Below are 25,627 nucleotides of genomic sequence, written 5' to 3'. Positions count from 1 at the left end.
TTTCTTCTTAACCCTTTCTCCGCCAATAACGTCATACGACAGGTTTCAAGTTCATGCGAATTCTGCCAATAACGGCGTACGACGTGATTCTGATCATAATTTCATATTTTCGCCATGGTATTCATATTTCACTCACGGAGCCTTGTCAGATGCTGTGTGAGCCAGCACAACTCTGCAACGCTTCAATACTGCCACCTGGTGGCTGATCGGCGAGTTGCAACCGGAAGTGGATCTCTTGTGATCCCGGTGCGTCTCCCTATTCCGTCCGGCCACTCGTTTATCGTCGCGGGACTCAATACACACACCGTGGATATGGATCTTTGCCATAACTCAATAATCTACATGATTTGGGCGTGTATTAGTAATATACAAACCGGAAATGGATCGTCTCAATCCCCACCACATAACTGGGATCTGTTTGCTCCACTCTCATCGCCCAACGGTACGAGGAGACTGACGTGAGTTTCAGCGTTTTTGTTTATCATTTTCGATACAAACTACTCTGATCAATATATCACCCATACTACATAAATCATTTAACGACGGTCACGGAATTATAAACGACCCCCCCCCCCTCCGTTCACCCGCGCATGATCAGTCATAACGTTTAGGACCATGTACAGTTGACATTTTTAATATAGCGTGCATCGGTATCAAACGCCATTTGATAATCTAATATATGCATTTATGTCTATATCTCACGTTCTAGGAAATACTGCAGAAAACGATAAAAACATATTTATACTCTAGACGGTATTTTCGTATGAATGTGTGAATGAAAAAGTAAAATGTTCCTACATCCTGAACGATAGATAATCAATGTTGAATGGGCCATAGTAATGTCAATTTAACAATACAATTTAAAAAGTTATAGCCATGCAAAGAAGGTGAACATCTCCATAGACTTACAGTACTGGCAGAGAATGGTATAAGATGATCAAAGTGGTGGCAGGGAATGGGTTAAAACCGTTTTTTATTTTTATTTTTTTAAATCCATTAAACTGAGAGCATTTCCGGGGTCCAACTCCTGATTCTCACTAACGCTCTCTAGCGTTGGACAAGTGCCAAGACAAATCAACAAGTTCACATGCTCAGTTCCATTAGTGACCTGCAGAGGGCAGAAGTAATCACAGATATGTTGTAAACACATACTGTAAGGTCCCTGGGACAGGTTGGTCCAATGCATTTTAAAGTCCTGCATTAACCCTTTGTAGTGTGGTAGTGAAAGGGTTAAGTGCATGTCTTGTATGTCAGAGAAACAGAACAGACACTGAGAAACAGAACAGACTAAACTGACAGATGACTCAACTGAATCTTACACATCATCTGCCTCCAATGGACCCACATCATTCCACTCATGTCTTCTTCTGAGTTCAAACAGTGCTGAAACTTGGGTGCTGCAGTGTTGAGTGCATAGACATAAGACATGTTAGTATAGTAGGAGGAGTGCATGGTAGTATAGGACAGTAAGAAGGTTAGTGTTGCTATCCTGGAGAACCCCTCCCACCCCTATGTGGGGCTAGCCAAGATGAGGAGCATCTTCAGCCATAACCCCCCCCCCCCCCCACAAATCACCTCGACCGACCAGTCCTTTGTGCCAGCAGCCATCGGGCTCCACAACTGGAGAACTAGCAGCAGCAGAAATCAAGAATTATTACAACCGTTTGACTCTTAACTACTAAACCCTGCACAGACTCTGGCACAGTGCATTGTTATTATTATCCATAGATAATACAGATATGTCTCACCTGTCATTGTGTTGTTGTTGTTATTATTATTATTATTATTTATTATTATTATTATTATTATTATTATTATTATTATTATTATTATTATTATTATTATTATTATTATTATTATTATTATTATTATTATTATCTTTAGATAATACAGATATGTCTCACCTGTCATTGTGTTATTATTATTATTATTATTATTATTATTATTATTATTATTATTATTATTATTATTATTATTATTATTATTATTATTATTATTATTATTATTATTATTATTATTATTATTATTATTATTATTATTATTATTATTATTATTATTATTATCAATAGACAATACAGATATGTCTCACTTGTCCAACCAACCAGACCCTCAACCTTTATCCCCTTTATGTTTTTTTGACTTACATTATCTTGTTTATCTTGACCTCTACACTGCTGTGTTATGACCTATATTTAATAATCCCCATGACCCCGCCTGCTCCTCCCAGGACGCCGCAGAGCGAGTCACCGGCTCCTCCTCCTCCTCCTGGCCCTGCGTATCTTCATGATGTAACGGCACGGGCGGGGGGTATGTGGGGCGCGTGTTGATGATGTAATGGTGGCACGGGCAGGGGGTACGTGGGGCGCGTGTTGATGATGTAACCAGAGTGCGGGGGGGGGGGGGGGCGGTACATGAACACACATGCAGTAAAAGCACCAAACACACCAAACATAAACAATTATAGAAAACATACACACACGCACCCACACAAATACAAATAGGACACACACACACACACACACACACACACACACACACACTTTATAGTCCTAGTAACCTCCAGGAATAGATATGCTCTTGTATGATGCTACTGTAAGCCTTCCACTGCAGATAAAAATCTCCTTGCAAGAAAGACGACAAAAGTAGAGATCTGGGACTAAAGCAGGGTATTGGGACTGCATGCAACTACACCACGTGATGTGTATAATGTGTGTGTGTGTCTCTGTATGCATGCATGTGTACATATACACACATTTTGCGCGCATGTAGACTCACACACATGCATGCGCGCGCGTGGGCGAATGCACGTGTGAATACCCACTCGCTCACGCGTAGCACAACAACTCCTATGTGAGAGTTTGGGAGCGGAGAGGAGGGGATGTCTGGCTTGATTAGCTACGCTGCTGCACGGTCCTGCAGGCTCTGGTGCAGAGAATTCAAACGTTAGTCTTGGTGAGGATTTTAACCACACCTGACATCTCCCTGAGGAGACAGGGTGTGTGTGTGTGTGTGTGTGTGTGTGTGTGTGTGTGTGTGTGTGTGTGTGTGTGTGTGTGTGTGTGTGTGTGTGTGTGTGTGTGTGTAGGTGTGTGTGTGTGTGTGTGTGTGTGTGTGTGTGTGTGTGTGTGTGTGTGTGTGTGTGTGTGTGTGTGTGTGTGTGTGTGTGTGTAGGTGTGTGTGTGTGTGTGTGTGTGCGTGCGTGCGTGCGTGTGTGTGTGTGCATGAATATATGTATGTGTGTGTGTGTGTGTGTGTGTGTGTGTGTGTGTGTGTGTGTGTGTGTGTGTGTGTGTGTGTGTGTATTGCGCTTGATATGGAGATCACGTTGGATACACCAGGACTGGCAAGTGAACATCCTGACGCTCCGTTAAGGGTTAATAAGCATCTTGCTCAAGGACACTTCGACACACTGCCGGAAGGAGCCGGAATCTAACCAGGAACCCCCCTCCCCCCGAGCAGTGGATAAAAAGGTGTCCCCGGTTGATCAGACGTTTAAAAGTCTCCATCAGTCTCTACTATAATGTCTAATTGTCACTTCCTCTTGTTGGGAAAACTTGAGATCATTTGACAGTTTTTTTTCCAGTAATTTGTTAATAATTAGACGTCATCTATCTGACTCCTCGTTATCACCAGTGTTCTCAGATCAGTTTCTACAGCGACAGACGGCGTTCACACAGCTGCCACTCCTGTCCACCCCAACCTGAGGTCATCGGGAGTCCAACCTGAGGTCATCGGGAGTCCAACCTGAGGTCATCAGGAGTCCCAACCTGAGGTCATCGGGAATCCAACCTGAGGTCATCGGGAATCCAACCTGAGGTCATCGGGAGTCCCGCGTGTCTCTGGATGGTTAGACGACACACAGTATCATGAGCCAACTCTTCACATGTTCAGTGTTTTGGCTGCACAATTTTTATTCTGCACTTCCTGTTTTTTTGTATGCACTTCCTGTCAAATTCATGTGTCATTGTATCTCACTACCTCTTGTACCGCCTAGACTCATTACATCAACACTGTGATTATTGTATTGTAAATAGGGCTATTTTATTGTATTGATTTATTGTACTGTATATGAGAGTACTGTAGATGAGAACTATTTTATTGCACTGCACTATTGCACTATTTTACTCTGTCTATTCTATTTTACTAACTATTTTATTGCACTGCACTATCGCACTATTTTACTGTCTATTCTATTTTACTAACAATTCTATTGCACTGCACTATTGCACTATTTTACTCTGTCTATTCTATTTGACTAACTATTTTATTGCACTGCACTATTGCACTATTTTACTCTATCTATTCTATTTTACTAACAATTTTATGGCACTGCACTATTGCACTTTTTCACTCTATCTATTCTATTTACTAACTTTTTTATTGCACTGCACTATTGCATCATTTTACTCTGTCTATTCTATTTTACTAACTATTTTATTGCACTGCACTATCGCACTATTTTACTGTATTCTATTTTACTAACTATTTTATTGTACTGCACTATTGCATAATTTTACTGTCTATTCTATTTTGCTCTTTTATCAGTATGTGTTGTATGCATATTTTATGTACTATAGATTAATCAAACCATAAACAAAGAGGCCTATTAACACTTTGAGTGCCAGGGACGTCATATCTAGTTTCATTAGCCCCCCCCCCCCCCACTGAGTGCCACGGATGACAAATATAGTTTTATTGTTTTATTAGCGATCTGAAATCATATTTCATCAACCGAGTCTCCCGTTGGTACAGCAGCCCCTACAGGAGCTCAGAATGGAAAAAAGCGCCCCCTATCGTCTATCCCTGTGTAACTGCAGGTCAGTCGCTTAGACTGACCTGGGATCTGTAGATATGTAGGGATGGAGCCAGCTGGTTCCTTGTGCTGGTAAGAAGTCTGATCAACATGGAAGTCATCGCGGGACGGGAATCAGCCTGGAATATATATTTACAGCAGCCAATACTCAATCAATAAGCGTGATCGATATTTGGAATGGCGATCAGGAATTGGAATGATCTTTTTGGAGAACATCTGATCTGAGGTAAGGAATCTATTTTACCAGTCTTGGGATAATCAGAGTTGTATTCGCTGAGATCTCAGCGTTTGCCCTATGTGTGATGTGGCTGTTTGTGCGCGATCGCTTTGAGGAAATCAGAGAATCGATTTTTCAGATAGCCTCTATAGCGTGCATACGTACACATATACTATCGATAAACTAGCGTTTATTTGAAAACTATTCATAAATAGGCCGAAAAATTACAACGTTTTTGTGTATTCTAGAATATTCCAGTAAATGTCTTTTATCATGGAATATTTATATTTTCCTTGAAAACGAGGGCTTTTCAAAATGCTATAAAACGAAAATGAACCGATAAAAAAACAATCCGCTTCGACAATGTTGACTGGAAAACGAGTCATTGATAAGCGACGGGCAGATTAGACACATAGCCATAATTTAAAACATAGATTAGGCGTTTTTAAGCTAACATTGAAGTGGATGGTGGCATTCAACGGGTAAATCAAGGTTAAGCACTGGCTCTGAAAGTGTTAAAAAGGTATGCAGTCCTCAAGTTCAAGTAAAAGAAAGTGCCACTTTTCTGCCTGCTAAGAGGTTAAAATGAAAAACAATGTGATTTAATGTTCTATGCCTTACCTTGACTTGTCTATTTAGCTGCTATCTATTTTATACTTATTTTATTGTCTGCACTTTTTTGTAAATGTTGTGCTCATTGTCTTTCTTACTGCTGTGAAGCATTTTGAGTTGCAATTCAATCAATCAATCAAATGTATTTGTATAGGACATACTTGTCAACTAACGTGCCTCACAGTGAGTTGCATAGCAAATAGGAGGAAAGATTCACTCCCGGTACATTGTTTACACTTCATTTAGTGCAGAAAACGGATCGGAAAGCGGCAAATTAAACATAATCAAGGGTAATTTTCTTCAGTGCATCAAAATGCCAAAGAGCTGCTGTGTGACTTTTTGTACCAATAACAAAATCAAAACTCGAGTTTTATAGAATACAGATTTGATCGGAAAAAAAATTGTTTTATATAATACCAGTTGAGGCATCATGGAGGAAACATTGTCTGGCAGCTATCAAGAGGGCACACGTAGACGCAGACGGGAGAGTCGATCAGAGCAGACACTGGTCCCCCAAGTCAAATCATACGTACTGTATGTCTGCTCTACCCATTTCATAACAGGTGAGAATAAGGAACAAACATATCAAATTTATATCGTAAATTAATTATTGGCTGTGAGGCTGTAAACAGCAGATAAATGTTAGCTGCTATCTACTTCACCATATAGTCCATTCTCAGTGTATGTGCACTGCAGGCTTCAATAGCCTACATGCCTTTTTCATGTTTATATGTTACTACTATTTAAAAACGGAGCTCACTTTTGCTCATACACACCTGTTGGTTGTCCCCTAAACTAAGATGGCGGCGGACTCGTGGCGTCAGAGTGTCTTTGAGAATGAAAGGTGCTATACAAATACAGTTTATTATTATATTATTATTATCACCATGTAATCAGATTCAGAGAGACCCCCGCGTGGGAACAGTTTGTACAGCATTCCAACTAACTTCCCGAATGCCTCTGTCAAATATTTAGATGACGTTCTAACGATGCATAGACAGTGACACCTCTGACTGCACAGCGCCGTACGAGAGAGTCTGGAACGGATCAATTAGATTTGTGAATAACTTAACTCTGACCGCAATGTAACATGAATAATAACAACGTTATTAAAATGCTCACCCATGATGTCGGCATATGGTATATATTTCCATATAGAGTCTGATATGATCTGAAGCATCAAAGACTCATCTGTCTTTCCCCGGTGGAGGAAGTACTCAACCTTTATTTATTCTCGAAATTACAATTGATTACATTTTTACATTTTCAATGTAGTCGAGACTTTACAGACATTTCAATGCACACATTTCTACAATATAACAATAATAAATATGAATAACTATCTACATAGTACTCTCTAGGGGTGTAACGATGCATCGATTAATCGAAATGCATCGATTCTAATGTGTTCGATTCGATGCATCGATTTGAATATGTTAGAATCTATTATAATCTAAATGAATCTAAATAAAATAAAATAAATTATTTTATTTAATTTTCTTTTTTTTATTGTTTTTATTGACCTATAGTCCATTCATGCTGAGTGAATCAGTTCCCCCAGCCACATTTGTGTATTCAAATCTTGGGGGGGAATTAACTGATAGAAAATGTATAGAAAATGTATAGTAAATTTATCGAATCGAATCAAATCGTGGTCAAATTAAGAGATTTCATGATGCATTGAATCGTTGCCTGAAGAATCGTAATCGAATCGAATCGTTGTGAGGTCGAATCGTTACACCCCTAGTACTCTCCGTCCAGAATGCACCACAGCAATTAGTATAAAAAAAGAATTAACATAGGCATAAAATCAGCACACAAATTGACAAAATAAAAAAATGCATAAACTTCAGACATAAGAATAGGTATAAAAGACAATAAAAGTAGTGCAATGTAGACGTGCAGATTTAAGAATAGGCACAAAATAAGTACAATCAGTGTTCGAATTATGAGGGGGCCAATGGGGGCTCAGCCCCCATAGCTATAGTCTGAGCCTGTGGGGGTCTCTCAAAAAATTTATATAATCTTTTTATTTATTTTTTATGTACAAATTAGTATTTTTTATGTTACCTAAATAAATTGTTAATAGATCATATATATATATTTTTTTTCTGATTTTTCTCCTCCGATTTTCTCCCTGTCCCAATTAGTCGTTGTGCCAATTCCCCCCCTCCCCTACCTGGCTGCTGTATGCATGTTCTCCTATGAGTCGGTACAAGGGCGTCCCGAGTCGATCACACGCTTCCTCCGAGACGTGCGCCGACAGCCAGTGACGTATTTTCACTTGGCAGCGAGGGCTCTCATTGGTGAAGCGTAACGCGTGGGAGGGCACGCCAGTGGCGGTTGGAATGCCCCACGGGCCCCGAGGCGAGATTGACAGCTCGGGCCCCCCCCCCCCCGATATTTATTGTATTATAAATAAAAAAAAAAAAAAAAAAAAAATCCAACATGAAACAAAACATATCACAATACAATAATAATACGTCAAATGTATATACTCTCTTTTCTGGACTCTTTTCGTATCACAAACAGTACTGTATTTGCAAATCTGGTATGTCATGTATAGATGTAGCACTACTGTCTATCTGTATGTCATTATGTTATAATGAATTGAAAATGGGGGACCCTGATGTAAACAAGACGAAAGTGTTTCTCTGGTCTGCATCCCCTTAACAATTGTATGTATTGAGCTGTACTGTATTGTACCCATTCTGCAATCTGTTAAATAAAGTTTTCATTCATTCACCATGACATGTTTAGGTATTTGGCCAGATCCAGCTTGTCTGTGATGAGAGTGTTTTCTGTCTTTATGATTGACTATCATCATTAGATATTTCAGTTTCGTTATTACAGTAGCTGGCTAACAGTACGTTAGTTGACTAATACCAGAGTCAGAATTGGGTAATATGCCGACTACTGGCAGTGATGCGACCTATGTTACCACATAACTTTTGTCATCTCTGGTACTATGCAGTGCACTATGCAAAACGGCAAAGAGATAGGTAACATTCGTTAAGTGCCAAATTACCATCATCATGATACACCCTCACATAATTCACAAAGTGTTCACGTGCGCCACCCATGTGGTAACCTAGAAATACCATAGATTGTGGCTAGGTGGTAACGTATATATTTTCTATAATCACTATGAATTGAAAATGGGGGACCCTGATGTAAACAAGACAAACGTCTTTCTCTGGTCTGCATCCCCTTAACGAGCCGTACTGTATTGTACCCATTCTGCAATCTGTTAAATAAAGTTTTCATTCATTCATTCATTCATTCACATTACGTTAGTTAGCATCCAAGCTAGCGTGATAACGTTAGTAGTACTAGTTAGCTTACCTGCAATAATGTTGTCATCGTCCTGGACAGATAAGACTTGTTAAATCATAATATATCCACACTTTGTGCTGGTCCTCGGTAAATGTCCCCTTTAGCTGCTCGGCGTCGTCGGATTTTAATACACCATGGTAGCGGTGGTGATGTGGGGGACCCTGATGTAAACAAGACGAAAGTCTTTCTCTGGTCTGCATCCCCTTAACAATTGTATGTATTGAGCTGTACTGTACTGTACCCATTCTGCAATCTGTTAATAAAGTTTTCATTCATTCATTCATTCATGTTTCAGGTGACTTATTATGTTGAACATAGCTTGCGATATGTTTCTCTGATGTCGCGTTCACGTTACGTGGGAAGAAGCGGAAGAACCAGAGGACATCTCGTTGCTACAACTAGGAAGCCTTCACGCATTGACTCGATCAAAACGCCCACATCCATACTTCCGCAATTCGTGACGCGAAGTGGGAGATATCGGGGTCTATAAAAAATCCCATATGTCCTAGTAGGAATTACAACTAGGAGGCTGACGTGAATGGTTTTTCCCAGTCGGAAGCTGATTCTTCCGATTCTTCCCACGTAACGTGAACGCGACATCAGAGAAAAATATCACCTCCGTGCTGCTTGTGAGATTTACGTGGCTACGTCACAGCCAAGGAAAGGGAGCGCTGGATTTGTGCAAAACGCCCTGTTCCTAAACCACACGCTATCAGTCGTACTCGTACCACAGTACTGGCAAAACGGGAGGAGCCTAGAATCAAAACAAACGCACCAGTCCCATTTGCCGTTACCACCAGTTGTGTTCGATCCAGTCCCACACGCGAACGGCAACTCCATTCAGTCCCGGGCCTGGGCCCGGGGCCGGAGGGGGGGCCCGGGGCCCGGGCCCCCCCTCCCGCCAGACGGTGGGCGGGCCCTAAGGCAGCTGCCTCCCCAGCCGCGCCTATAGCTCCGCCCCTGGGGCACGCTATCTCCACCAAGTCCTGCCCCGCTGAGCAAGCGCCAAGACCTGACCTGTAGGCGTCGCTGTCCACAACGCCAGATTCCCACCCTCCAGCTTTCCCACCCCCTAATACAGCCAATTGTATTAGTGTGAACGGCCAGCCAAGCTGGTGACAACGCTGGGAGCTGGATTCGAACAGGCGAACCCAGTGTCTCCCAGCGTTGGTGACGAACGCAATCTCCGCTACGTCACCTGACCACCCTTCTTTTCAGTTTTTAAAAGAACCGAGTAATTAATGTTGTGGAATAGGCTGCATTTCACCTCCAAGCCACTATGCTTCGCCCATGAGCGTCGCCCATAAGTTTAACGCTACGAAGAAGCAGCAAGCAGCTGATGTAAACAGAAGGCTGCCGGTCCGTGTCCTGCAACTGAAAACATAAACACTAAACAGTACGCCACATGCCGCCAAAAAAAAAGCTCAACCCGCCGCAAGGCTGTACAAAGCTGGACAGCTTTGGTTTTATAAAAAGGCCAAAGACTGACGCTGTTAGTGTAGCAGCTAGCAGCGCTACTGTCACTGAAGTTGACACTGCTAGTGCTAGTACTAGTGTTAGCTCTGCTGCTCCTGCGCGCAGTGCGCCTGTTATTGTTACCGCGCCGGTTGCCACTGCCAGACCCGAGTCTCCACCACTAGACCTGGACTGCGCTGCTACTCAACCACCACAATGCTGGGGTCCGAGTCAGTGGAACTTTTGGAAAAATAAATATAGCTGGTTATTTGCCAAGGAGGCAGTAGCGGCTCGTGGATGCTTCGCCACTAGGGGCGCTATACCAAACATTTTGCAAACATGTACAGTACCACGCAACCGACTCATGGCAAGACGTGAGCGATTCGACTCACGCTCACGGCAATGAATCGGCTCTTATGAACGAGTCGCTCAGCTGTTACTACAACAACACACAACCAGTCAAATAAAGTATAGTCTAATTCACAACTTGAAACACAATATATAAATAGAAAAGTTAGAAACAAAACTCGCTCCGTCTCCAAACACACGCAGATCTCTCCCTCTCTCCTTCTCTCTCTCACACACAGCGCGACGTGGAATCAATTCGTTACACAATCAGACCTATTATATACCAAGAATAACTTCAGTATGAGTACAGGGCTGTACACATATTTTGCATATTGTTAAACGAGCCAAGGCTAGCTATTAAACTATCGATATGAATCGAAAATCTGGGACCCTGATGTAAACAAGACAAACGTCTTTATCTGGTCTGCATCCCCTTAACAATTGTGTGTATTGAGCCGTACTGTATTGTACCCATTCTGCAATCTGTTAATAAAGTTCTCATTCATTCATTCATTCAAACATAGACGATATTGAACAAGCCATAATCCACGTATTTTCAATCCAAAAGCGAGAGAGAGAGAGAGAGAGAGAGAGAGAGAGAGAGAGAGAGAGAGAGAGAGAGAGAGAGAGAGAGACTCACTGTTTAGTTGACACGTCCAGGGCAGGAGGGCTTGCCTTGATAAAGTAGTGTATAATCCACTGTTGATGTATTCCAGACCACTGTCCACTGTGTCCAGACTGCATCCGCCATATTGCTTGTTAGCCAAGTGTTAGCTTGTTAGCAGTTAGCAGCACCACACAACACAAGTACTTCATTCCTTTGTCCATTTCCGCTTGAACAGACTGCAAACTACCTGGCGTTCTATCGCCATGCTCTAAGACAAACTCTAACCTTAACCAACTTTGCCTAAGCTTAACAGTCTAAAGAACTTGCAGTCACGGCACGCTCTAAGACAAACAGCTGCCTGCATCTCACAACAACACAACTATCTCCTACCACCAACGGACCAACCTAGGAATAAGCTAGAATTGGAACATTAGAAATTGGATTCGGCCAATCAGAGATCGTCTCTGTGAAATTCTGCTACGGAAAAAAATACTGGCGTCGGCCAATCAGAGAGCGTCTCCGCGAAATGCGGCTACAGAAATTCTTGACGCTACTGGCTAGACCGCTTCAAATCGCGCCCGGATTCCAACATAATAGTCATATTTCAACGCACAACGCGGTATGCACTGATTGGCTGTGACGGATACAGCGATCAAACTGTGACGCGCACTCAGAGCGCTATCGCGTCTAGCCCGGGCCGAGAAATACGAAAAAATAAAAAAATAAAAAAAACGTCACTTCCTGCTCAGGAAAACGAGTGTTTTTTATTTTAGATAATAACGTTATATTGTGCATTGGAAATACAAACATACTTAAAATGAGTAAATATTATTCATTTTAAACATGTTTATATTATTTATAGGGCTATAAAACAATAAACTAAAAAGTTTTATTTTCTTCTTCTCTGATTTAACAGCAGGTGGGGCGGCGCCCGTGCGCCCCTAGTGGCAGAGCCGCCACTGCAAGGAGGGATGCATTGGCTGCCTTCCATGTAAAAACGCCAAGATATTGTTAAATAAATCATTTGGAGCCCATTTGGCAGAGCAGTGGATGAATGGGACTGTGACTACCTCTCAGAGCAAGAAGTTGAGGAAGAAAATATAGTCGTCACTACTCGCTTTGGATAAAAGAGGTCAGTGGTTTGAATCCCGGCTCTTCCAGTCTGCATGTCGGTGACTTGCTGCAGTAGTTACTTTTCTTCTTGTTGTTCTAAGAAGATGCTGCAACTTCTAATTTATTTTTCATTCAGTTCTTGATTACCTGTGCACATTTGTTTATAACATTATTTATTTTGATTTATACAAGTATTTATTTTATGTTCATTTTATTATCAGATGATAATGTTACTTACTGTATCCTGATAAATGCTGCTGTTGTGCCATACAACTATTTATTTTCCATTAGATTATTTTGTTAGTTTTTGATTTATAAGTGCAGAGACAAATACATGTTAATTCAATTTCATAAATTTTATCTCATTTTTCAAATTAAATTGTTGTATTTTATCAGATGCAAAATGCAAATAAGTAAATATGGCATTATATATCAGAGGTGAGTAAGAAAATGAACATATATGACATCACATATATGACATCACATATATGACATTCATCAACATGAATAATGACATCACACAATAGTCTAATGATTAGAATGTTGTGTGATGTCATTATTACTTAGTATTAGACTAATCCTAATGAGATATTCCTCTAAATATGACTTCAAAAAACAGCCACAATTTCACAAAAAAAACAAAGCCTCCATAGCTCTCAGGTGATAATTCGAACGCCGAGTACAATAGTACAGTCGAAGGCATGTGAACCCCCCCGGAACAGTCAGTCCCCCGAACACCTCACACATCAATCCCTACCACATCCCCATCCAAGACACCTCCCCCGATAAAGCACGCCATGACCGAAGGAAAACACAAACAGCCGCGCGCCACTCACACCGCCATGCACGGCGATGGGAATGATAACCCCGGAGGCCGCACCATCTCCCCCGGTACCGGTGCCCCCGCCACCACGAGGAAAACCAGCGAATCCCACACCCCCACCCCCAAACTCCACAGAGGAATGACAGGCCACACGCCCCAGGACCCGCAGCCACGCCAAAGGAGACACGTGTCTCCACACACTCAAGCAGACAGACACAACAGCGGCCAAACGAGAAGACATGCAGAATCGGGACGGTCCGAGACGACACCGGGACCCCCGGCACACCCCGGAACACAGCAGAAGCCACAGCGAGCCCCCCCCCCACGCAAGGAACCCCAAATCCAGTCAGCGAACCGAGGGAGCCCAACGCTGAAGACCAACCAACAATCCACCAAAGCACACGCAAGATACCAGCGCCCAACTCGAGGGAAGGTCCAGGAAGCGTGTAGCCTTTTTACAACGCATCCGCGTTTCCGGCGCTCTGATTGGCCAGGTCATGTGACATGTGCGCCCAATAGCGTGTTTGCCCATTTCCGCGTCGAACAGCCTGCAAACTACCTGGCGTTCTATCGCCATGCTCTAAGACAAACTCTAATCTTAACCAACTTCGAAGAGTGCCTAAGCTTAACCAGTGTAGAAACTTGCCGTCCCACGATTGGTGCTCATGTCACATGACCTGGCCAATCAGAGCGCAAAACGGGAACCCAGAAACGCGGATGCGTTGTAAAAAGGCCTCAAGCGTCCAGGAAAGGTCCAGTCAAAGCCACAACAGGCTCCAACCAAACCCCCCTCAGACCTCCCCCAGAGTCGAACACCAGCCCCCTGCATGTGCCCCGAAGGACCCCGGCCAGCCCCCATCGCTAAACTCCCCCAACCCACCGACACCCCAGCGATCCCCCACACGAAGAACCCACCATAACCCCTACAGTACCCCAAAGTGCTCCAAAGGTCCCAGAGCCATCCCAGACCAACCACAACGCCACACGCCCCCCCATCCAACCACCACCATGTCCATCCTCCCGAACATCCAGAATCATCACCCCCCTCGGCACGGCTACAGGCCATGGGGCACACGACCCGCCACCCCCCATAGAATCTGAAAGCAAAAACATAGAATCCACCAACCCCCCTGCACTGACAAGGCCACCAGGACCAGAGGCAACTTAGCAGCTCACAGAAACGACACCCCCACCACTACACACAAACAATCCGAGTACACTCAAACTACCCGCGTCCCCCTCCAGCCACGACACGCCCCACCGGAAACTGTGTCCCAAATGACGACAACAAAGACCAATGTGCGAAACACCTGAAAGACTATACTGCCCTAAACTAATATACGTCGGCTAAGAAAAACAGTTACAGACTGTTGCAGGCAGGCCTGCAAGTAAACCTCTAGACTTCCCCTGCGTTATAGGTTTCATCTTCAGTGAGAGCTGGAGAGAGTTCCATGTAGTAGGGGCACTATAATAAAAGGCTGATTTTCCAAGTTGGGTCTGTACATGGGGGACCTCCAGTGTAAGCCAATTATTAGAGCGAGTCATATAGGGTCTAGTGTTCTGAACTAATAGTGATGCGAGATAGGGAGGTAATGTTGATTTCGCCTATCTGCCAGGGAAGACCAATGCATCATATAAGATGCAGTGGAAGTACTCAGTTCCTTTAAGTAGAAATACCCATATAAAATAGTACTCTGGTAAAAGTAAAAGTCTTCCATTCAAAATCCTACTTGAGTAAAAGTAGAGCAGTATTTGATATTGAATGTACTTTAGTATCAAAAGTAAAAGTATGCGTTCTACATGTTGTTTGTGTATTCCAGTGCTTGGGAGCATTCAATCCTCGATCCATTGACCTCTAAAAGTTAAAGTGGTATGTGGTCCAGTTATGCTGCTCTGATTAAAGGTCATGTTAAAGTGGTATGTGGTCCAGTTATGCTGCTCTGATTAAAGGTTATGTTAAAGTGGTATGTGGTCCAGTTATGCTGCTCTGATTAAAGGTTGTGTTAAAGTGGTATGTGGTCCAGTCCTGCTGCTCTGATTAAAGGTCATGTTAAAGTGGTATGTGGTCCAGTCCTGCTGCTCTGATTAAAGGTCATGTTAAAGTGGTATGTGGTCCAGTTATGCTGCTCTGATTAAAGGTTATGTTAAAGTGGTATGTGGTCCAGTTATGCTGCTCTGATTAAAGGTTATGTTAAAGTGGTATGTGGTCCAGTTGTGCTACTCAACATAAATAATCCAATAAGGGCACGGTTGGTACAAAAGTGATGGTGACGTCTTGATGGAGCGCTGAGCGGATGCAGATAGGAATCCGCCGCGCTCAGCGAGCAAGAAAGAAAGCCACTAGTGTTTTACGAGAAGGTCGGGAGTCACCCACCACCAGCTCCAGCTCCTGAGAAATGAAGCAATTTAAAAGCACTCCTGCGGCCAAAATGGGATATTCATGATTCTGGATTCCAGCAGAGTCACACAGCCAAGCTGCCGCGTCATAACCAACACAGGAGAGAGAAAAGAGCAGAAAGAGAGCGAGCGAGAGAGAGAGAGAGAGAGAGAGAGAGAGAGAGAGAGAGAGAGAGAGAGAGAGAGAGAGAGAGAGAGACAGAGAGAGAGAGAGAGAGAGAGAGAGAGAGAGAGAGAGAGAGAGAGAGAGAGAGAGAGGGGCGGGAGAGAGAGGGAGAGAGAGAGAGAGAGCAGAGAGAATGAGAGAGAGACAGCAGAGAGAGTGGGAGAGAGAGACATAGACAAAGAGGTATGAATACTATCGCTCTCTCTCACTCTCTCTCCCTCTCTTTCGCATTTTCACATTTTCACACACACTACCCCCTGTAGTATTGTAACCTGTTTACAGTGAAAACAACGTAGTATTGTAACCTGTTTACAGTGAAAACAACGTAGTATTGTAACCTGTTTACAGTGAAAACAACGTAGTATTGTAACCTGTTTACAGTGAAAACAACGTAGTATTGTAACCTGTTTACAGTGAAAACAATGTAGTATTGTAACCTGTTTACAGTGAAAACAACGTAGAATTGTAACCTGTTTACAGTGAAAACAACGTAGTATTGTAACAAGGAGTAAAACGTGGCGAAGAGAACATCACCAACATAAGATATGCTGATGACACCGCTATAGTCTGTAACTGTCAAGAAGATCTACAGGACATGATGAATAAGCTGAATGTCGAATGTAAAAACTCTCGTTACGCGCGCATTGCGTTCCGTTGTCTCGGAATGGATTTGGTCATTTCTGGCATTTCTGCGCCTCCGTAGACCACGCAGCGTCACTACTTTAAAGTCGCAGTGAAGATTGATTTATATGAAAACCGATTTATGTATAATTTAAGCAATTTCCACACCGTCCCGCAATAATTCAGAATTCCGTGTTAATATCTCCGCGATTTCATGACCGCGGGTTCCATAGGGCCCTGCCTCAGCATCCAACCAGGATTCCATAGGGCCCTAGGTCAGCATCCAACCAGGATTCCTTAGGGCCCTACAGCAGCATCCAACCTGGATTCCATAGGGCCCTACAGCAGCATCCAACCAGGACTCCATAGGGCCCTACCTCAGCATCCAACCAGGACTCCATAGGGCCCTACGTCAGCATCCAACCAGGACTCCATAGGGCCCTATGTCAGCATCCAACCAGGACTCCATAGGGCCCTACCTCAGCATCCAACCAGGACTCGATAGGGCCCTACATCAGCATCCAACCAGGACTCCATAGGGCCCTGTGTTAGCATCCAACCAGGACTCCATAGGGCCCTGTGTTAGCATCCAACCAGGACTCCATAGGGCCCTACAGCAGCATCCAACCAGAATCCATAGGGCCCTACCTCAGCATCCAACCAGGATTCCATAGGGCCCTACCTCAGCATCCAACCAGGACTCCATAAGGCCCTACCTCAGCATCCAACCAGGATTCCATAGGGCCCTACCTCAGCATCCAACCAGGATTCCATAGGGCCCTACCTCAGCATCCAACCAGGATTCCATAGGGCCCTACCTCAGCATCAAACCAGGACTCCATAAGGCCCTACCTCAGCATCCAACCAGGATTCCATAGGGCCCTACCTCAGCATCCAACCAGGACTCCATAGGGCCCTACCTCAGCATCCAACCAGGATTCCATAGGGCCCTACCTCAGCCTCCAACCAGAATCCATAGGGTCCTACCTCAGCATCCAACTAGGACTCCATAGGGCCCTACAGCAGCATCCAACCAGGACTCCATAGGGCCCTACCTCAGCATCCAACCAGGACTCCATAGGGCCCTACCTCAGCATCCAACCAGGACTCCATAGGGCCCTACCTCAGCATCCAACCAGGACTCCATAGGGCCCTACCTCAGCATCCAACCAGGACTCCATAGGGCCCTACCTCAGCATCCGACCAGGACTCCATAGGGTCCTACCTCAGCATCCGACCAGGACTCCATAGGGTCCTACCTCAGCATCCGACCAGGACTCCATAGGGTCCTACCTCAGCATCCGACCAGGACTCCATAGGGTCCTACCTCAGCATCCGACCAGGATCCCTCGACATCAAGGCTGCAGCTCTGAAGGGTAGCTACTAGGCTTGGGCGGTATCATTTTTTTCACACGTCATATCTTGATGACATAATACCCCGGTATACGGTATATGACGGTATGACTTTCATTTTCATCAGCGCGGGGGGGGGGGGGGGGGGCAACCCATGTTACCAAGTTTCAAGTTTCAAGTTTCTTTAATAGTTGTCATACAGAAGTACAGAATACTTTTGTACAAAATGCTTCTTACTGTTGCGCTCCAGAGACTGTGCAAGACAAGATAAGTATGAAATAAAATAACATAGTAAAATTAGAAGTAAAAAAATGAGGTCACAGTGTTCAGTTTAGACATATGTACAATGTTCGATGCAGAATAGACGTAGTAGACCAAGTAAACAAATCATCGTTGGCTCTCAGAATGGTAGTCAGAAGCCCGCACCGTTAGCGTTAGCATGTAGCCTAGCCATGGCAGACTATTTGATTCCTGGCTTAAGGGCTCGAAATTGCCTGGGTTTTGGTCATATGCTCCCGAAATGCTCCCGCTGTTTGGCTACTTCTATGTGCAGTGAAAACTACTCGAATGCTTTATAACCTAGTCATTGATTTAGGTCAGGGTAATCTAAGATTAGCCGCAGAGCTAACGCTAGTTAACGTGAGCTAACGCTAGTTAATCAAGCTCACAGAGAGAGATAAACAGCTGACAGCGGATAGTACAGGACGGTACAAATACAATAAAAAAGCGGGTGGGGGCTGTTGTGTAAACCTTGTACTCTTTAGTTCACATATAATAAGAGACTGATTATTTGCTTGCTCCACCAGTGCACCACAACAACACACACCAACTCTCGTCACAACGCTTTATGGTATTTTCACAGCACTGTCGCAACATTACCGTAAAACGTGAACACCGTTGTGATACACTCGCTCCACTAGTGAGGACTGGTCTCGCCCTCTGCTGGCGCGTGTGTGCACTACACTCAAAACTCTGTTTCACTGTAATAGAAACTGAAGCGCATCTGTGATTTTGACGCCGGTATTGATTTTCAATACCGTCGGGATTTGTAAATACCCTGGTATACCGTAATACCGTCATACTGCCCAAGCCTAGTAGCTACAGCTGTAACCATTGATCTGGGAGCTTCAGATCTCAGCATCCAGCAGGGGTGCTGCTAATGTATGCTACCGTGTGTGCACGTGTGTGTGTGTGTGTGTGTGTGTGTGTGTGTGTGTGTGTATGCGTGTGTATGCATGTGTGTGTGTATGTGTGTGTGTGTGTGTGCGTGTGTGTATGCATGTGTGTGTGTGTGTGTGTGTGTGTGTGTGTGTGTGTGTGTGTGTGTGTGTGTGTGTGTGTGTGTGTGTGTGTGTGTGTGTGTGTGTGTGTGTGTGTGTGTGTGTGTGTGCCTCTGATTGAATGCGGTGCAGCTTCTATCTTCACTTTACTCCGAGGACACTTGGCTCGGCTCCAGACTCTGGAGGACATGCAGGATGGCAGACACAGTCAGCCCTCTGGTTGGTGGAGGGCCAGCAGGGGGGAGGGGACGATGGATGGGTCGCGGCCAACTGGGAAAAACATGCTGGCTGCCATGTCTGTGTTTATGTGTGTGTATGTGTGTGTGTGTGTGTGTGTTTGTGTGTGTATGTGTGTGTAGGTGTGTGCATATTGAGAGAAAACGGTGCTTTTTCAATGTATGTGATGTATAGATTGGGGAGAGATGACCACAGCTAAAATGGTAGATCGAAATGTGCATGGAAGCAGGAGACGGTGATAGAACGGTGGTGGAACCAGTGGTTTCACAGGCACAGGCCGCGTCAGCAAGGGTTTTGTTATGAATTCCTTAGAAGAACATCTGAGATTAGAGGGTACTGTCTCCCAGGACAGGAGGGAGAGAGGTTCATCTTAATGAAACGTGAGTTTATTAGTGTTAAAGGTTATGCAGTTGTCATGACAACACGTCGCATGACAACCAGAAGGCGGGGCCGTCGTTGCGACGACGAACATCTATAAGTCGAACGGTGTTTCCGGGTGTTGAGCAGACGAGAATCTGACCAAGAGCGAGTAGGACTGAGATCACACAGAGGAGAGACTCTTCCTCCTCCACCACGGAGGGGGGGGGGAAGGGAGAATGCCACATCATCATTACAGTAGCTTCGGCTAACACGAGGAGGGTTCAGGCTAACGACTAGGCCTGACCACTATTGGACTGAATAACAAAAGGACAATTCTGAACACACCGAGAGATCATTAGAATAGACTCTTCAAGGACGATACAATTTGATAACATCTGATAACATCTGATTATGAGGTTCTGTTTATAGCAATAAAACAACGCTTCTCCTCATAAGGTATCTCACAGTGTCGAAGTGTCGAATTCTTACGGAAGTGGAGAAGTATTATGGTTTATGGATTGCACTAACGGGGGAAGATAAGGATCTTATCTACCAGTATCGGAGACGTCAGGACCATTAAAAGTACACAACGCAGAGGAATTGGATGGAGAGCCAAACAGACGAAGACGTGATACTGGCCAGTTTGATCAGAATCTTACAGTTGATGCCGTTGGGACCCGGATTTGCAAGAGATTAAAACAACGGGAACAGTTGGTTGTTGATGACAGCCGGATTTGCAAGAGATAAGAACAACGGATAAAGACTTTTTCAATAATGGGGCGACAGTGGACAACAGTCATCAATGTGTGGGAGAATCATGATCGAAGCAAGGCCGGCCAGCCCTGGGAGAGAGCGGCGAGTCGAGCAGTCAGGAGGCGAACCAGCGCTGTAGGAGCCAAACAGAAACAGCGCTCCGATCAAAAATGTGAGTTCACTGTGCACACGGTTGTTTTGATTTTTTTTAAGCCAAATAAAAACGAACAGATAGTGAATCCATAAACGTAAACATTTCTAGTTCGACACAGAGAGCTGTAATAGTGTGTTTTGGGACAGAGCAGAGCGGCACAGTTTTGTTTTGAAAATCGAAGGTGTTATCTGAAAGGGAACCAAAACAGTCATAGATGACGAAAGAAAGCAAAATATGAGCAGAGAGCCATGGTGAAAATCGAGGGTGTTATCTACAGAGAATGAAAAGCAAACGAGGCAGGCTGCACAGTTTTGGTTTAAGGAGGGTAAATGCGAGATGAGGAAAGGGGGGGGGGGGGGCGCTTGAATCAGATCGAAAAATTGTTATGGCGGGACTGTTTTCATAACAGAAGGAAAGTCGAAAGGAGATTGTACCAGTGTGTATTATGTCCGATCAGGCAAGAGTATTAGTCTGAGAAAGCGTCCCCTGATAATGGATAGGAAAGAGAGGAAAAACAGCTGTGTTTTCAGGCCTTGGAAGGAAGGGCAGCGGCCGTTTGTTGAGAGAGTAGCCATTTGCACCGAGTCAAAATGGCCGCAGAGCCACGAGGGGTTTAGAATCAGGAAGTGACACGTCACCTACAATCCTCTAGACTGAGTTTTGGCCGCCATCTAGGGGGGCAGTGGGATAATACAGGCAAATGGAGGAGTAGGTCGCCACCTAGGGGCGGAGGGGGGGGGGGGTAGTGCTGGGGAGTTTCCATTACCCATAGGGGAATATTTAGAGTTTAATTCAATTAAGGAGTTTAATTGCGGAGGGGGGGGGGTAGTGCTGGGGAGTTTCCATTACCCATAGGGGAATATTTAGAGTTTAAGTTAATTAAGGAGTTTAATTTTTTCAAGATTACCAACTGCTTGTGTGTATACACGGTGGTGTATGTAGAACTTTGTAAAGGAACTCAAAGTGTGGTATAGAGCGACGGAACAGCTCCAGGGCGACGGTAGACAGCCCCGTAGGGTATAGAGCGACGGGACAGCTCCAGGGCGACGGTAGACAGCCCCGTAGGGTATATAGAGCGACGGGACAGCTCCAGGGCGACGGTAGACAGCCCCGTAGGGTATAGAGCGACGGTGACAGCTCCAGGGCGATGGTAGACAGCCCCGTAGGGTATAGAGCGACGGTGACAGCTCCAGGGCGACGGTAGACAGCCCCGTAGGGTATAGAGCAACGGTGACAGCTCCAGGGCGACGGTAGACAGCCCCGTAGGGTATAGGGCGACGGACAGCTCTGTTGTATGTTAGATGATAGTACGAGTACGTATGTGAGTTAGGAGCAGGGAACCAACCTGCTCTGTTGTATGTTAGAGCGATGCTCGGTTGTATGTTATTATCATAATAATAAGATCGATATACAGGTTAATTAAATAAGTTTAATTATGAAATAAGAGGGAGTTCGATCTCCAGTGGGGCCTTCTCACACCTAATAAATAGGCAGAGTCTTGAGGGGACACGTCACCAGAAAGAACTGGCGCGCGCTGGGGGTCAACCGTGGGACAAACGTAGAGCGCCGAGTGGGTATCGTTTAGCTGCTGGTGTCACGCCGGAAGACAACAAAACAGGGAACAGCCCTGTAGGATTAGATATGGGTGTTGAGAAGGTGGGGGACTAATAGAGAACAAATAGCGCCATGGGCTGTAGGACACTCACACCGTCCAACAGTCTGAAAGGGCGTGGCCATGGCAGGGGCTTGCAGAGGGGAAAAAAAATATATAGAGAACGAGCTGCAGGCCCAAAGCCACGGTAGACTAATAGAAAACACAGGGTCGAGTGTACAGAAAGACTGCCGGTGTTGTGTTTCTGCTTTCAAGGGGGGAATGACACCGACAGCGATGGAGATGGCCAGGAGACAGACTGGAGGAGGAGGAAGCCGCAGGGGCCAGGCACCGCAGCCTGGTACACAGATGATCCACGACGAGAGGGAGGAGACGGCGGCGGTGGAGATGAGCCTCAACCAAGATGACCGACAGGGCGGAGATGACCGACGGGGCGGAGATGACCGACGGGGCGGAGACGGCCGACGAGGCGGAGTCCAGCGGTCGCAGGCGGTGTTTGCCCAGGGGAGAACGAGGCGGACATCGGAGGGGGTTTCCCTGCGGAGACGTTGTAGAGAGCGTTTTGAAACAACAGAGCACGGGCGGTGAATCATGAACAAACAGGGACTTCCTTTCAGAGTCAATCAGGAGATCGAGAGACGAGACAACAGCGAGAAGTCCTGTGTTCATTGATTAGGAGTATGAGATATAAATGGAGGATTAATATATAAGATATATGTATAGAAGGATATATATATATATAAAAGGTAGATAAGAGGGAGAACAGTAGAACAACAGGATATAATTATTGGGAGCAGACAGGGGGGCTCCAATGGTTATGAGTCGTTGGATGTTGTTGGTTTTGGTGGTCGGTTTCGGTTCCCTTTGTGCACGAAGGGGGGCGCAAACAGACATCAGGCAGCAGGATCACTGGGTTGACCGTGGGCCGTCTTCGTTTCTTGTGCACGAGAGACGAGGTTGGTTTGCTTCAACCACAGGCTATTTTTGGCATAATTAATTGAAAAACCAAATAATGATTTATGATTCTGAGGGGTGATAAGAATCAAGGGGGGATTGAGAGAAAACGGTGCTTTTTCAATGTATGTGATGTATAGATTGGGGAGAGATGACCACAGCTAAAATGGTAGATCGAAATGTGCATGGAAGCAGGAGACGGTGATAGAACGGTGGTGGAACCAGTGGTTTCACAGGCACAGGCCGCGTCAGCGAGGGTTTTGTTATGAATTCCTTAGAAGAACATCTGAGATTAGAGGGTACTGTCTCCCAGGACAGGAGGGAGAGAGGTTCATCTTAATGAAACGTGAGTTTATTAGTGTTAAAGGTTATGCAGTTGTCATGACAACACGTCGCATGACAACCAGAAGGCGGGGGCCGTCGTTGCGACGACGAACATCTATAAGTCGAACGGTGTTTCCGGGTGTTGAGCAGACGAGAATCTGACCAAGAGCGAGTAGGACTGAGATCACACAGAGGAGAGACTCTTCCTCCTCCACCACGGAGGGGGGGGGGGAAGGGAGAATGCCACATCATCATTACAGTAGCTTCGGCTAACACGAGGAGGGTTCAGGCTAACGACTAGGCCTGACCACTATTGGACTGAATAACAAAAGGACAATTCTGAACACACCGAGAGATCATTAGAATAGACTCTTCAAGGACGATACAATTTGATAACATCTGATAACATCTGATTATGAGGTTCTGTTTATAGCAATAAAACAACGCTTCTCCTCATAAGGTATCTCACAGTGTCGAAGTGTCGAATTCTTACGGAAGTGGAGAAGTATTATGGTTTATGGATTGCACTAACGGGGGAAGATAAGGATCTTATCTACCAGTATCGGAGACGTCAGGACCATTAAAAGTACACAACGCAGAGGAATTGGATGGAGAGCCAAACAGACGAAGACGTGATACTGGCCAGTTTGATCAGAATCTTACAATATTGAGGTTTGTGTGTGTATGTGTGTGTATGTGTGTGCATAATGAAGTTAGTGTGTGTGTGTATGTGTGTGCATATTGAGGTTTGTGTATGTGTATGTGTGTGTATGTGTGTGTGTGTGTGTGTGTTTGTGTGTGTATGTGTGTGTAGGTAGGCACAGAGTACAATTTACTCAAACTGACTGTATATACAATCAAAACTCTTCATACTTCACTGTTCATACTTTCTGCACATTACTGCTCAATTGCACAGCCATGTTAAATATTCCATCCCACTGTATTTTATTTTTATTCTAATTAGTGTATATACTCAACCACATGGTGCACAGCTGGCTGTGTTGTGGTTGGACAGCCCTGGCCTATCTTTATTTATTTAATTTGAATTTGAAATTCATAGTAAGGGCTGCCACACCAGAAACAGAACAAAATATCAGTATCACGTTATAACGTGATAACTTTTTGTTTGAACATAAAACGTTTCACGTTATAACGTGATAAGTTGGTATCATGTTATAACGTGAAACGTTTTTATGTTAAAACGTGATACTGATATTTTTTGTTTGTTTTTTGTGTGGCAGCAATACGCTTCCGTATACACACACAAACCTCAATATGCACACACATACACACACATACTACTTTATTTATATAGCACCTTTCATACATGGATTGCAGCTAAGGCTGTCCCCGAAGCCTGTTTTTGGGATTAGAACTTCGTCAGGGTTTTTCGAACGGACGTTCGAACCTTCGTTTTTAATAATTTTTTTTTTTTTTTTTTTATAAAAAAAATGTATCCTCAAACTAAATCCTCAATTTGAATAAAGTGATTATTCTGATTAAATGAGTATTTTCTTTTTTATTAAATCAACTTTCCAGCCCCAGCCTAGGGAGAAGCAGCCAACTAAATCAATTAAATCAACTTTCTTTAATGAATATAACTCATCAGTTTTTTTTAATACTATAATATTAGTGTAGCCTAATCTTTATCTGCAACTGTGAAGAAAACCACCATTGGTTTAAACAGAATGAATAGAAACAATTTAAAATTAAAATTTACGGGTCACACCATCTCCCCCGACCCCTCCCCCCACACGGGACGCGACATCTCCCCCAGTCCCGGTGACCTCACCACCATGAGGAAACCAGCAAACTCCACACTCCCACCCCCAAACTCCACGCTCCCACCCCCAAACTCCACACTCCCACCCCCAAACTCCACACTCCCACCCCCAAACTCCACACTCCCACCCCCAAACTCCACGCTCCCACCCCCAAACTCCACACTCCCACCCCCAAACTCCACGCTCCCACCCCCAAACTCCACACTCCCACCCCCAAACTCCACACCCACACCCCCAAACTCCACACTCCCACCCCCAAACTCCACGCTCCTACCCCCAAACTCCACACTCCCACCCCCAAACTCCAC

General features: G+C 44.6%; 1 pseudogene across 1 annotated transcript in view; it reads right to left on the bottom strand.

Annotated features, from left to right (window-relative positions):
- LOC311241971 (IQ motif and SEC7 domain-containing protein 3-like) overlaps positions 1-25,627 on the bottom strand; it is a 113,892-nt pseudogene that overhangs the window by 1,292 nt on the left and 86,973 nt on the right. The gene's annotated exons all lie outside the window — the stretch shown is intronic.

This window comes from Notolepis coatsorum (assembly GCF_963971535.1).
Source record: "Notolepis coatsorum genome assembly, chromosome: 15".
NCBI lineage: Eukaryota > Metazoa > Chordata > Actinopteri > Aulopiformes > Paralepididae > Notolepis > Notolepis coatsorum.
This window is presented reverse-complemented; position numbering and strand designations above follow the sequence as displayed.